We start from the raw sequence: 14,482 nt of genomic DNA on the forward strand, positions 1-14,482 counted from the left end.
ACAACCACAGGTAGGGAGGAAATCCATTGGAGACTGGTTATAAATAGACTTTTATTTCATCTGCTAAAAGCTTGGCAGGCGAGGTGGGAGGGCTGCCTATGCTGGCAGCCAGGCAAAAGTTCTGTGCAGTTTTTATGTTCAGGTGGAAGGAGTGGAGAGACAGAGAACTTAAAAAAAAAAAAAAAAAAAAAAAAAAAAAGCATAATATGCCACCTGTAGTGTCTTCTTGGGCAAATCACTTAATTTCTCTGTGTCTAAATTTCCTCCTCTATAAAATGGTGATTAAGAAAAATAGGTGTCTTATAGAATAATGGGCAACCCACATAAAATAACAAGGTACACAATGAATAAATATACATCCCAATAAAACATTGATACTACCACCTTGCTCTTTGTAAAATGGAAAAAGCAACTCAAAAACTTCAAAAGATTAGTGGAAACATAGTGAAGGATAATTGTATACAAGGTAACAATAATACTAATTATTTTAAATATTATGGGTTTAAAAAGAAAAAGAAAACTTTAGCAAATAGGGCTATATGCGATGCTGGATGCAGAATACTGAAGCTGACTCAACCTTTGAGGACTTCTTTTTTGGTGTATCTGAGACAAATAACTAGTGCAAATGGGAATCTCAGAGAAAACTACTGGAAAAGCCAAACAATACTAGGTGGTGCATAAATGCTAGTTGAGCAGTATAAATTGTGCTGCAGGTATGTTAAGGATCTCTCAAATTTTTTTTTCCCAGTACTGGGAATCGAATTCATGACCTTTCGCTTGCCAGGCAGGCGCTGTGCCGCTAAGCTAAATCCCCAGCCCCTAAGGATCTCTCTAGACTGAGGGAGGCAATGGCAGAGCCTTGAAGCAGATATTTAAATAATAAGTTAAACCAAGGGAACCAAATAGTGGATGAATTCTGGAGATAATGAATCAGTCATGTGTTCGGGGCAAGAGGAAGGATGGGGATTACAAAGGTGTTGGTGGCAGGGATCTGTTACAGGAGATAAGGAAGGCCAATGAAGGTTTATTGTGTATGGTGATGATGGTTTTTTTAAAAGAGAAGACCTGGAAATACACTGTTTTAACATTATTATGTAAAGCTACATACTAATCATTTTATCTTTGTTTCATCCTTGCATGAGTGTTTTACTCAAATTTATTTTAACAAAGAAAATTTTAGTTCATGTTTAATATTGAAGAATAGTATGAGCAAGTAGGTAATACTCACTGCTCAACTGCCTTAGGATTCTCCCTCAGTTTATAGACAAGGTAAGGAGAATACCTCTCCATTTCAACATATATCCTAAAATTAAATTCTGGCTTCCATAATTTCTATTAGAGATGATGATGTTTTCTGTAAACCATGAAATCTGAGTTGATCAGGATCCTAGGAAGTTACTTTATAAAAGTATATTACTTAAGAAGTTAAAAGATAGTCTTTGCTAGAATTTATCTACCCAGCAATCCAATTTTACCTCTTATAACCAATTTCTGAACACAAGCAAAATTCTTTATATAAGCTTTGTAAGCTCCAAAGTGGTGAGACTCTTCTTCACAGTTGTATCCTAAGAACTTAGTATATGGTAAGGAGATGTTCAGTACATATTTGTTGCAATAAATCTCTCACTAAACATCTGAACACATCTAGCTTTTAAAGACTATTATAAAAAGTAGCAGTCACCCAAACTCAAGTATTTCCCTTACTTTCAGGTATCAGTTCTGCTATAGCATCTGTTTAGAAACAACAAATTTGTTCCAACACGATTGATATATTAGAGATTAAAGTACATTTTGCTACTACTTCATTTGGGGGAAACACTAGGTGAATACAGAAAACCATATCCAGCTGAAACAAGCTACATGTAAATACACAAAAAGTGTATTTTTAACATCTATTGACTATTTCATGTACTTGTGATGAATTATACCCAGCCACATCTTATGTTACAACTTTTCTTCTGATTTCAGAAAACTTTTTTGTCATGAGCCATAACCTTTCCTATGTAAACTTTAGGTCTTGTTAAAGGCAAACCACAATATTTACTGCAGTGTTTACATATTTTGACCATTTAACAAGTATCTTTTTTTAAAATTAAGTTTCTTTCTTTATGGTTTTCTGAGACAGGGTCTCACTCTACAAATATAGTTCAGGCTGGCCTTGAACTCAGTATGTAGCCCAGGCTGGTCTTGAATTCATGGTGATCCTTTTGCCCCAGTCTCCTGAGTGCTGGGATTACAGCTGTGCGCCCGTACCTCTGCCGAAGGCTCTTATCTTTATTTTGCAGTGCTAGGGATCAAACCCTGGTCCTTGTTAGTGCTAGGCAAAGGCTCCACCATTGAACCACATCCTCAGTCCATCTTTACTATTCATATTCACAGATGAAGTTTTTTGCTATGACTCTAATCTCTTTTTCTGTAAGCTCTATGTTGTTTTGGTAGGCATGCTTTTGGTACATCATAATTATTTTTAGGAATACATATGTTAAATTTTAACTAAACTGGCTGTATGTCAAAACTCCTCTGACCCTAACAATTGTTAACAATGACCTCCCTAGTATAATCAATACAAAGGCAGAATGTTTCTACCTATCTGGTTGTCAATATAACCTTAACAGTTTCTTACTACTAATTATAATTCATGTCTCCTCTGTGAATTGGCTAACATTATCAGACTACAACAGGTTATTTTGAAATACCTTTATCACAAAGAGAATTACTGTTGTGTCAGAATAGCTGATGTTATAATTTTTAATTAAATCAAGTTTTGAAATCTTTGATTTCAATGAAGATTTAAAATTTAAACATAAAAGAAGAATCAAATTACTTACTAATACACTGTTTTAACATTACTGAGTGTATTATGCAACTATCACATAGTATGTCACTTAGGTAATACTTGGTGCACTTCATACATCTGATTAAAAGAATTTACCAATGCCATTAATTTAACCTACAAAACAATATCATTTTTATAGAAAATTACTAGAATTATTTCTCTTAGGGTATGTTGTTACAATCTATCAAGGCAAAAGCACTTTCAAAGAAATGTTTAATATAAAATTATTTTTCTAAAATAAGCTCATGAATTATAGCTATGTAAGTAAACTCTAAAGTTCAATTACCACTTAAGATAAATAGAAAATAATTATAATCAACCTTTAACATAAACTTTATCTTAGAACAGTTGTAATACTAAATCATGTTACATATATTTGCAAAACTAAAAGAACACATCAAATCAGTCATTCAAATGTTAATTCTCTATTATGTTCAGTTTTAGTGTTATTTAAAAGCTTGAAGAAAGCAAAGGATTATGATGCCAAAAAGTTGACTATTTTAACTTTCTGTGCCAGGAATAATTTACTTTCTTTCTTTCTTTCTTTTTTTTTTTTTTTGGTACCAGGGATTGAACTCAGAACCTCGCACTTGCCAGGCAGGTGCTGTGCCACTAAGCTGTATCTCCCGCCCAATAATTTACTTTCTAAAGAAATATCTTTTTACCCATTTTTACTAGTAAACATTACTAGCTGAAGTAACATGATCCACACCTATCTCCTTTTAAGAAAATTTCCCAATTTTCTCATTTAATGCACTGCCTCAGGGCTATGAATATTGATCACTTATGGTTGAATATTTACCACTTATAAGTTCTTCTAGAAGGAATGTGCAAGTTAGCCACACTTGGCAAGTTACGCACTGTGGTTTTTGTGGTGGGTGCTACCATTTTCTAAGGATTAAGAAAAGTACAATAAATCTGAGACAAAACATTACATAAATGACTACCCTGCATGTATTTTTCCAATTCATATCTTCAATTTCATATTTTCCAATAAATTAGGGTTTTAAGATGGAAACGAAGTTACCTTTTAGCGTCCCCCTTTACTGTAATTTTTGCATAAGCTAACCTGGCATAAATATCATCTTTATAAAAAAAGGAGTTAAATTTTTTTTTTTTTGGTTTTTCTCCGGTACCGGGAACCGAACTCACAACCTTGCACTTGCCAGGCAGGCGCTTTTGCCGCTGAGCTAAATCCCCAGCCCAAGTTAAATGTTAATATGTTCTTATTTATAGGTAAAAGGGAAAGGAAAAAAGAAAATGAAACTCCTTGAAAGAACCAATTTTCATCTTCTACCCCATAAATATTTATAATGAACCAATTAACACAATGACATGTAAAAATTTTAATATGGTTAAATATTAACTTAAAATGGCACTTTAACATGAAGATTTACAGAAAGTTATGAGACGTTTCACTAGTTGATCGCCATGTGGGTTCAATCTCTTTCTCAGTCTCATTTTTTTTTCTGTTCATCTCACATAACTGCTTATCCTCTTTCTAATGTCATGGCTGTTGGCTAACATTTTTTCAGAGTAGCCTGCTGGCCAGCTGCCAGGATGTCTGTGTGTGTATGTATGCACGTGTGATAGCACTGGTAGTGTGCTGTTTAAATTCGTGGGTTAGACATATTACAAATGAGTATTTGTTACTAATAAAGTACTGAGTGTCCTTTCTTTACATCTATGTATCAATACAAATCATAGCACTGAATTTAGACAAAAACACATATGTATAAAGAAGTGCATACAAGGACAGACATTACCTAAACAACCTGAATGCCCATCAAGGAGGAATAAATAAATAAATAATTGCATAGTGATACTACCTTTTACTTTTTCTTAATGAACATATCCAAATAATTATATGGAAAGACCTATATGATATTTTTGATTAAAAATCAAAATGCAGTTTCCACGTATAATATGACAAAACAGATGAAAAGATATTTTAAAAGATATTTTTATATGAATGCACAGGAAAGGTTCTAAAGGAATTAGTTCCATTTCTGTCCTATTTCAGTTTTTAAAAAATACTGTATATTAACATATACCCAAATAAGTATAAGCAACTGAAAGAGAATTAGTCTCTTCATATTTTCCTATAACATTACGTGCATTCTGATATGTGGGATAGGAAAGTCACAGTATGAGAATGTCATTTGAAAGCACGTATACTTAGCCAACCACAGCTATTTTCAAATAACTCAAAGCCTATGCTGTTTATGCTGAAAGTGTTAACAGCTCAGTTATAAGGATATATAAAAGATGAGACTTAGAGTTATGTTTTAATTTAAATGTTACTTATGAGCTCATATGATTATGTATACAACTAACCATCTCTAAATGTATGAGTTTCTTAATTTATAACCCATAGTTAAAAAAAAAAGGCCAGGTAATTTTTTCACCCACGGCTAACTGAAGGTAAACTACTTTTTCAAGCCCTCAAATTAAGTAAATTGCATTCATCCACCAATGAGAATTTAACTGATTACAAAAAAGAGGAAGGGAGTAAAATTAAAAAGTAGGTTTACTGTTACTATTAAACTTCTAAGTTTCCAATGAACACCATATCCTTAAGGTAGACAAGACACTATTTTTTCTGTACTATAATCAGTCTGGTTCAGAACTCATGATGCCCAAGTCCTAAGCTAAATGCTTAGTAATATTATTTTGGTTACTTCTTACAATATTCTTATAGAGAAGATTAAAGAGAAATTATAGATAAAACTCTTGCCTGGAAATAGAACAATAAATGCTGTTCTTTATTACAAATTACTACTGCCTAATCTCAAACTGTTTTTCCAACTTTCACTCTACTGCAGCCAGCTTTTTTCAAAAAGACTCACTGACTTTTATATGCATTAGTGCCAAGAAATCTTCAAAGGATTCCCACTGCCTGCTAAATTAAGCTCAAACTCCTTTACCTGTCATTCAAAAACATGCTGTGACATAGCTTCATTTCCCTGTAAATCCCCACTATTCTCCAAGCAGAGTGGATCATTAAGAGAATGGTTTTAGGATATGTAACAGAAATATTCTTGTCACTTTCTCTGAAGAATCTTATCCTTCAAGGCTCAATAGAAATACTGCATCCTTCAGAAAGCTGATTCTCTGGTACTCTTGTTGTCCTTTAGTATTCAAAGATGATAAGTACCAGGACCCTCCAAGAATACCAGAATCAACAGATGCTCAAGTACCCTTTATAAAATGGTGATGTCCTGGGTGTGGTGGTGCATGCCTGTAATCCCAGCACTTGGGAGGCTGAGGCAGGAGGATCATGCAGAGTTGGAAGCCAGCCTGGGCTACGTAAGCGAGCTCAAGGCCAACCTGCATTATGTAGTGAGACCCTGCCTCAATGCCCCCCCCAATAAAAACAAGGAAATGAAACGGTAATGTACCTGTATATAAACTACACGTTCTCTTATATACTTCATCTCTAGATTACTCATGATTGCTAATGCAATGTAAACCCTCTGTAAATAGGTGTTGCAGTACAGTATTTAGAAAATAATGACAAGAAAGAATTTCTGTATGTTTAATACAGATACAATCATATTAGGTCCAATTTTCTCCCCCTGGTACCAGGAATTGATTGCAGGGCCTTCAAACTAAGCTATATTCCCAGCTCTTTTGAAATCTTTTAAGGTCTAAGACAGGGTCTTGCTAAATTGCCTAAGAAGGGATGGAACCTTCCATCTTCTTGCCTCAGTCTCCCAGAGTGCTAGGATTCAGGTATGTGCCACCATGCCTGCCTAATTAATTTTCAATCTGTGGTTGGTGCTGAACCAACCCATGGCCACAGGCAACCAACTATGCTTATCTATAAGCTCATACACACAAAAAAACTTTACTCATTTCTGCATCACTATGATGCCTAACAGTATTTTACACAAAATTTACTTTTAATAATACACAAAAATTTCACTACCGAGAAAGTGAGACTTAATATTCATATAAAATTCCTTCTTCAATTTCCCCTTCCATTTATTCTAATAGTGTTAGTAACTCTGCTAATTGCCCCTTTTCCAGTCTTAATTCAACATCTGTGAGACACAATTCTTTCAACAAATGTTGTAAATCATCAGTGACCTAATGCTAACTAGATTGCCTTATGTTAAAGTTATTATGTATCAACAGTGAAGAAAGAAATGTAAAGGAGTCAGACATATGCTAGAATATTAGAATCATCTGTCAAAATTAATAAATGGGATACACAATTCCTCTGTTCAGTTTTGGGTAATTTGTAACTTAGGAACTGAATTTTATTTTATTTTATTTATTTATTTATTTTGTTTTTCTCTGGTACCGGGAACCGAACTCACGACCTTGCGCTTACCAGGCAGGCGCTTTGCCGCTGAGCTAAATCCCCAGCCCTAGGAACTGAATTTTAAATCAAAAGATATATATATGTATTTTTGTTTTTGTTTTTCTTCCGGTACCAGGAATTGAACACATGACCTTGCGCTTGCCGGGCAGGCGCTGTGCCGCTGAGCTAAATCCCCAGCCCCCAAAAGATATATATGATTACCTACCTATTTAGTAAATAAAGTCATCTTCTGTGGGTTAATTCTGTCTCTACAGCTATATAAACCGATAAAATCAATAAATACCCTTAAAAACTAACAGACTTTGTCCATCTGACCATTCACAAGTAATTTTCCTTGGTTAAAAATCTAAGGCATCAAAAAAATCTCAGTTGTTAGTTTTTGTGTTGTATCTAGGATAATTTCAACTATATATAACTTTCTTATCTGACTTTTTTAAGCAACCAAGTTTAAAAATTAGCCAATATTAATTATACTGTTACATTTAAAAATATAGTTAAATTCTTCACATAAAAGACCTTTAATATATTATTTGGTTCTATCCAGAAACATTATTTATGACTGTCAATTACTGACGAATGCACTACCTTTTTACATGAAGACACCAGCAGCACACAAAAGATGAAGATCTCAGAAAGGAGTCTGTTTCATTAATTTTATCCCTTCTACTACTTGTATCATATATAAACCTCATAAAGGAGATCAGCTGATGTTAATGTTTACTTTTGAGTTAGGACCAGAGTATACTTTTGTATATTCATGAGGGTTAACTCAATAGAATTTCAAATTTATTTTTTGTAAACTGTTTTTGCATTAGTTTGCTACTACTAGCAAACAAGCTTAATTAGAAATATTCAGGCAAAAGTTATATTAAAGTTAATACTATCCACTCATTACCTAGATGTTAGGGATGCTACTGTGTTAAACACAAGAAGACTACAAATTTTGAAAGTAAAGTTGTAGTTACTACAGATTTCATAGTAAGGCGTTACACAGCTAATCTTGACTGGTGCCATGGACTTTAGCATACCTGGAAATAGAAAAATTCAAACTGTAGCTGTTCTTGGCTGGCCCATTGCCATTTTTGCAGCTTACAAATTTTTTAATTAAGTAACTGCAGTGAGCTCATCTCTACTGGATACTTCTTTTCCAGGGCAGGTCCAGGAACTGGGTCTGGAGCCTTGAAAGTAGAAGAGAAACTAGAGTAAACTATAGGTAGGCAAAGTAAGAAATGTGACCAGATAACATTATAAGATCTAATAGCAATGAGATAGTTTCTGAAGTCTCTAACATAAAATATTGTGAAGTAGAAAAGGATTTCTTAAATTACAAGTTATCAGAGAAAAAGCAAATAGCTTTAGTTAAGGCATTCTCTTAATCTACCCAAATCTAGTTTAAATTCCCAGTTCTAGAAATTCAAACATAGTTTTTATGAAATCTCTAATGGCTTTTAACAACAGCTTGTCCAACAAAGTATCATAGAAAATCAACAACAAAATCTATTTTCATTGGTAAAACTGGAATTATAAAGTCCTCATTTTCTGGTTATTTTACAGCTGTTTTGCTATTGTATTTGCTATTATTTTTTAACTGCTTCCCTAATTTCCTATGATCAATTGTCAGGGTTTTCTTAAATGCTTTAGATAAATCCAAGCAATGAACTCAATTTCAAGTTTCAATTTTAAAAAAATCCTTGGCAATTCTTAAAGGAGGCAAAGAACAGCTCATAAGATGTGGTTTTCAACCACACTGGAAATTCTTTTTTCCATTACCAAAATAGATTCAATGATTTAAAAAAAATTGTTAGGCCCATATAAAAACAAAAACCAAAAACAAACTTCCAACTACAAAGGTTAAAGAAATAGTATTACATTAAAAGTGTAGACTGCTGTACTAATTAGATTTCTAGGGTCCAGAAATGACGGCCTTATGCTTGCAGGCTGGTACCCTTGGGAGTTTTTCTAAGAAATTCTATAGCAGTCAAAATAAACTAAATTTTTTGCTATTGTCAAATGTGAAAATTCTAATGGGACAATACACACACACACACACACACACACACACACACACACAGGGATTCAAAGAATTTAACTTCCTGTTTTTAAAGTACTTCACAATACAACAAAATACTAAAAAATTTTGTGTGAGAAATACAAACTTTCCACCTTGATGGTATGTTGTAGAGAAAAAAATTAAAGAAGAAAAGAGAGCTAAGTTCAAATCTGATTTTGACATGGCCTACAATTATACTCTATAGAAATTTCCTTTCTATTAAATAAAAACTACTCATCTCAATGGACTGTCATGAATGAGATTTAGCTAAAAAATACATAAAGCACCTAACAGCCTAGCATATAACGAGTATCCAAAAATTTCTCTCCATCACAAAATAATGAAATCTATTCATTTGTTGTTTGAAATAGGAGTATACACATTTTCATTCTCATAAATGCAAAAGGAACAGCTATGCTTAAGGTTTCACTACATTAACTGCATTACATCCTAAGAGATACAATTATTACATAGCTACATAAATAAATACATGAGACAGCTCAATTCTGAGAGCTCATGCTAAATAAAAATACAACAATTTACATTTAAGATGTAAAGATGATTTACAGTAAGCAAGACAGAATACTTCTCTCCCAAGGTTAAGAAGAAAATACTTGTTTCAACACACTTCTTGTTAAAATGTTACAAATATTAGAAGACAGCGTCTTAACAAACAAAAAAGCCATCAATACATAATATAACTTGGTTTGTCAGGAAGTGCTTTAACAGCAAAGAAGAGTCTTATATATGGGCAGTAATTATCCTCTTACTGATAGAACAGTGGGTTCCACACAAAATTATTATTTACCAAATATGGCTCAAAGATCGTATTACACATTCTCTGACATTACCGAGTAATAGAGCAAGTATCACAAGCCACAAGGAATTTAAAAAAAAAAAATTTCCTAAATGTATTCACTCAACTTTATTTCAAAATTGTTCTCATTCCAAATAAAGAGATAAGATTAAATTGGTGTATTATTCAGAAAGCAAAAAACAGAACACTTCAGAGAAACCATTATTATGTACTTCAACTTTATAGCTGGCCATCATACTGAAATTTCACTATTTACAGTTTGGCTTTTCCAGACATACAACGTCATCCATAAGTAATAAATTTGCAGCCTCCTTTTCAAAAATCACTATATATCTATTTTATTTTTTGGTCTAATTATATTGGTTAGCATTCCCAAAACAATGTTATAAAACAGAACCCTACTACATTGCTGGTGGGGCTGTAAACCAGTATCACCACTTTGGAAATCAGTATGAAGATTTCTCAAAAAATTAAAAACAGAAATTTCATGTGACCCAACTATATCTCTCCCAGGTATTTTCCCTAAAGAGCTAAAGTTATCATACTAAAATGATACATGCATATGCATGTTTGTAGCAGCACAACTCACAACAGCTAAAATCATGGAAGCAGCCTATATCCCCATCAACAGATGAAAGGATAATATGGTATGTGTACATAATGGAGTACTACTCAGCCATAAAGAAGGATAAATTCAAGTCATTTGTAGGAAAATGGATGGATCTTGAGGCCAGAAAACATTATTAAATGAAATAAGTCAGTCACAAAGGCTTAAATATCACAAGGTTTGTCTGAGAGACCCAAAATATAAAGAAGTGAACAAGCAAAATAAAACAGCCATGTTAAGAAAAAGAAAGGTAGATTCTGTAGAGATGGGAATGGGCCTGGGGGAGGAGGGAGTGGAGGGCAGGAAGAGGGGCAGGGGGAATAAAAATCGTCAAGATACTTTATGTATATTTATCAAACTCCAAGCTCAATGTATCAATATGTGTAACAAACATATACTGCAAAAGCCTGGTGTGGTAGTGCATGCCTGTAAACCCGAATGTCTTGGGAGGCTGAGACAGGAGGATTGCTGTGAGTTTGAGGCCTACTTGAGGGTTCATAATGAGTTCAAGGTCAGCCCAAATTAGAGTGAAAACAAAACAAACAACCTGAAAAACAAGGCAAACAAATATACTATACATATTTGGCCAGATCTTTTTTGATTCATGACTTTTTAATAGGAATTCAACATGTTACTAGGTATTAAAAGAGGAATTTTAGTATTTTACCATTTCTAGTAAGAAACGTTGGCTTCTGGTCTGAGATAATAAAAAACTTTGGAATATCTCTTTATTCTTGTTTTACTAAGAACTCTAGGTAGAAATAAATGTTGAAATCCTCCTCTTCCCCTTTTTGGTACCCTTTAAGATAGTCCTATCTCCCTCCCACTAACTAATATGAATTACTATGATTACTACATTCCTAGAATGAATTCCACTTGGTCACAGTATTATTCTGCTAATGTAATGTTAGATTCTATTTGCTATTTTATTAAACATTGTTTGCAACAACTTTTGTGTGAAATTCATTTTGTTATCATGTTATGCTGGCTTTGTAAAAAGAACCAGAAATAATTCTCTATGTTCTGAAATAGTTATCTGGGGCTTGAAGTTTTAAAGAATGCAAAGGCAGAAATCTCCTGGATCTGGTAATTTTTTGCAGGGAAGGATCTCTTACTAGGTAAGATTAGTTTTTCATTTGTGGCTCCAGACCCTGTCCTTTCACATTTCCTTAAGAAAATCAACACCATTCCAATTTTTCCCTTCAACCTATAAATATGTGTAAGTCATCTTAAATACACAACCATGTGTGCATTCATACCAAAAAGTTTTTCTGCACCAGTTACATCTTCTAGTAATTCCACAAGTCTTAATTCACAAAGTTATTTATTAAACTTGCTGCTGTAGCCAGGCATGGTGGCACATGCCTGTATAATCCTAGCACCTGGGAGGATTATGCCTGTAATCCTAGCACAGCAGGAGGATTGCTGTGAGTTTGAGGCCAGCCTGAACTACAGTGAGAACCTGTATCCGCCCCCCCCAAAAAAGTTGTTGTAGGTCCTGCCCTCTATTTACTGGTCTAGTAGGAAACACCAAGCATGGAAGAAACTGCAATGGAAATATAAAGAATAAACATGCTAGAGCTCATCTCTCTTACAATTCATGTCTTGCCAAACTTCTCTCCTCAGTATTTATACCATGACCCCAAGTTTGTTTTAATCGGCCTTCAAGGTTTCCTCCTTGATAGTACTTCTACTCAAATTACCAAATCCAATAATCTCTTCAAGATTTTCTCCCACCTTTTTGCAATCATTTAAATTCACTGAATATTTTAAATTTTACTAAGTGCTTCCTAACTCACTGTATCATTAAATCTTCATGAAACCACTGTGGAAGACTAAGTAGTTATCACTCTGATTTTGCAAGGTTCAGATGATTAAGAAACTTTACTATCAAAACTTTAAACTGAGAATTTTCCTCTTGAAAATTCCTTTTTCTGGTCAACACTGTGCAGTCTTCTAGTTTCCTAGGATCCTTAGTTCTAGACTTAAGGCTTGTTAAAAGGATGTTTAGAGGTGAAAAATTATGACATTCATTCTCTGACTTTTTCTTTTGGCACCTCATCTACACTCACAGTGTAACTTAAGGACAATCTCTTTTAAACTGTAGTTTAAATGTTGTCTACCTGATAAAACATTCAGAATCATGGAATTTGATGCTGAAAGGAGCATTGGATAATCTAGTTTAATACTTTTATGTAAGAAAAAGAAAGTTCTAGTCACACAAGTCAACAGAATCTGAATAAAAGTTTAATAAAGACAATTTGTTATGAATCATAACTGTACATTTAAATATAGTAAATACAGAATATTTTAAGAGTACTTATTGAGCTTTGCTTTATTTTGACAAGATTTGTCTGTTTTTTAGTTATATGACAACAGCAATATATAAGCCCATTTATCAAAGTGTATTTTAAAAAGTGCAGAACATCAATAAAGTTAAAATCTACTTAATCACACACTTTTGCATGGTCTTCACTGCAGATTTTGGAATAAAATCATACCACTATGCTTCCCACTATGTTTCCCACCTGAGTTGATGTTTTGACCCAATCTAGCTGCAGCTGGTAGAAAAAGCATGGACAGCTGCTACAGCATTTAGAATAGCACCTGGTTGTCAGAGACCACTGCTGCTTAACAATGACTACTTCTAAATCTACTCACACTGCTGTGCCTGTGGCCAGAGCAAGGATTTGACCATACAGAAACTTGTTAAGGGCCAAGTATCTCATTCTACTTCTTATAGTTTCTTTTCCAAGTTTTGTTTTGGTGAGTAGGATCACAGCCCTCACTTAACTAGGAATACTGTGCCTTTCTTATTCACTCCCAAAGCAGTAACAAAGCTCTTAGCAAGTCTTGCAGGCTCCTTGTGGGTTGCTGAAAATTAAGAGCTCCTTTGAAAAGAAAAATTTAAACTTCAAATCTTCTAAGCTTTCAAGCTGACCTAACCATGATATAGAATATATGAGAATAAAAGGGAACCTCAGTGAAGCAAAAGTATGTTTTTAAATTGTGTTTACGCATGCTCAAACCCTTCCACACCAGCTTCCCACTTGTCAGAAGCAACAGTTTCTTTCAGCCTGAAAACAAAGCTACCTTAATCTTTCTCTATCTTCAAATCTCATCCACTCTACAATTGACATTTTTCAAAATAGAACCCCTAAAGGCTCTTTTCCCTGGATGTTGCAGTCAATAAATCAACAAATCATTTCTGTAGTTCTAAGTTCTAAAAAGCTCAGGAAAGATTTTTTAAAAATGAAGTTTCATGTTGAATCTCATCTGGTGGTGGTAAAAATCTGACCGGAATTGATGTCAGACTAGTTACAGCCTTGAATTAGCCCACTTACTGTGACTATTTCCATGTTTCACTGAAAATATTAGTGTTTAATTGTAGGGTGTTGTCTCAGACCTTCCTGGGGGGTTATATAATATACAAGATAGACAGCATTTTACTTTACAAAATACAAAAATTTTAAAGTTCCAAAATAAATAGGCCTTCGGTTTTTAGGTAAGTTGTAGACCTGTACAATATTCTTTCTAAAACATTGGTTTAGGTATTCTCTGCTTACCTTTCTTCTTGGTATTTACAGAGCTCCATGTATTTCAGCCTGCATATATAACCAAATTCTATACTTTTTCTCTCCAAATACCTTTTGAAATTCTTCTCTATCCCTACTGCTACCTCATCTCTCCATACAAAATTGAAATGACCAGACTCACAGCTTACCTCTTTGCCACTGAGGTCTTCGCAGTGACCTATTAATTACAGTATAACAGACTGAAAAATGTTTCTATCTAGCTACTTAAATAATTCAGTTACATAAAACAATTAACTGAAACATATA

The 14,482-nt window shown here is 33.8% G+C and overlaps 1 protein-coding gene across 5 annotated transcripts in view; it reads right to left on the reverse strand.

Annotated features, from left to right (window-relative positions):
- The window catches only part of Tab2 (TGF-beta activated kinase 1/MAP3K7 binding protein 2), a 76,635-nt gene that overhangs the window by 43,338 nt on the left and 18,815 nt on the right, over positions 1–14,482 (reverse strand). For 4 of the 5 annotated variants that reach the window (XM_013517376.1, XM_013517375.1, XM_005390614.2 and 1 more), the window contains exon 2: positions 8,195–8,344. The exons of the other annotated variant lie outside the window; for it this stretch is intronic. The gene's annotated coding sequence lies outside the window, so the exon portion shown is untranslated. The remainder of the gene's footprint in view (positions 1–8,194; positions 8,345–14,482) is intronic. 5 annotated transcript variants of the gene reach the window in all.

The sequence above is a fragment of the Chinchilla lanigera genome, unplaced genomic scaffold, assembly GCF_000276665.1.
Source record: "Chinchilla lanigera isolate Chin_1 unplaced genomic scaffold, ChiLan1.0 scaffold00038, whole genome shotgun sequence".
Classification (NCBI taxonomy): Eukaryota; Metazoa; Chordata; class Mammalia; order Rodentia; family Chinchillidae; genus Chinchilla; species Chinchilla lanigera.